This window comes from Brassica oleracea, chromosome C9 (assembly GCF_000695525.1).
Source record: "Brassica oleracea var. oleracea cultivar TO1000 chromosome C9, BOL, whole genome shotgun sequence".
Classification (NCBI taxonomy): Eukaryota; Viridiplantae; Streptophyta; class Magnoliopsida; order Brassicales; family Brassicaceae; genus Brassica; species Brassica oleracea.
In genome coordinates, this window is record NC_027756.1 from 49,834,196 (window position 1) to 49,835,401 (window position 1,206).

A 1,206-nucleotide genomic window follows, 5' to 3' on the forward strand; every position below is an offset into this window, starting at 1 on the left:
TAATGATAAAAATCTGATGTTTCCAAACACTACAGATAGGCCGAAAGCACGAAGAAAAAAGAGAGTCTAAAAACACAACAACAAGGTCTGTCAAGACCACAGAAGAAAACATCCTATTATTACATACAACGAGATCAAACGACAATGTCTTGGTCGTCCCTGCTCGGGGCAAGCGGTTCAGCCGTTTCTTCTTCAACGGCTTGAGCGTCAAGGTCTTCAACCTGAGCAGGAGGGTCTGAAGCTGACAAATCCCGGACCGTCTCTTTGATAAGTGCCGGCGACGACCTGTTCTCTTCCTCACCCACCTCGTCCTCTTCTCGCTCCTCGGACGAAGAAACCAGGACCGGATCTTCGGCGGCTACATTCCCTGTGTCTGCTTGAATCGCGTCCCCGGTCGCCTTGAGATCGTTCCCGTCAGGACGCTCCTCGGTGGGAGTTCCTTCGGGAACGACCATACGCTCCGGCGGAGCGGAAGTGATGTCTATCATCGGCTCATCGACTGGATCTTCGGTCGCCTCGCGGGAAGTGATCAGCTGGGAAGCCGATTCGTGGCCAATCAAACCAACGTTCGATCCGTACGGGTCGAGTACCCCCATGAGATCTTCACTTACAAATCGAGAAGGGAGGTTGAGAGGAGAGAGAGTAAAGTCATCCTCGGAGAATGGCTCAAGACGGAGCTTAGCGACCTCAACCTCATGCACCTTCTCCTGTTCCGAAAAGATGTCGATCATACTTTGCGGGATCTCAGTCCCGCTATCTCTTATCACCTCAAGGCACTTTTTCGTCCCTGAAGCCTGCCCGCACAGACTCTTGGCCTTCTCTAGCGCGCTAAGGCGATCCAGATAACCCTTCATCTTATCAACGCAGCGAGTAGACTTGTCCGCATAGCCGTTTGAACCTTGATCCTCTCGCGGGTGACCTCCTGCACCCTAGAGTTCCTCAGACGTTTCCTCTCCTTGATCAGCGTTTCAACGACAGCCCCCCTCTCTTCCTCGAGCTCGGCCTTCTCTCCCTCAAGGGAAGCGACCAACCGCTCTAAGCGAGCTTTCTCGCGTAAAGCTTCCTTCTTCGCAAGACGGTCAGACTTCAGCTTCTCTTTCAACTCATCAAACTTAACCCGGAGCACCTCTTTCTCTTTGACCGCTTGGTCGCTGGCCTTTTTGTTTTCGGCACGTAACCTCTCGATCACGCCCAACCTGGTTCGTG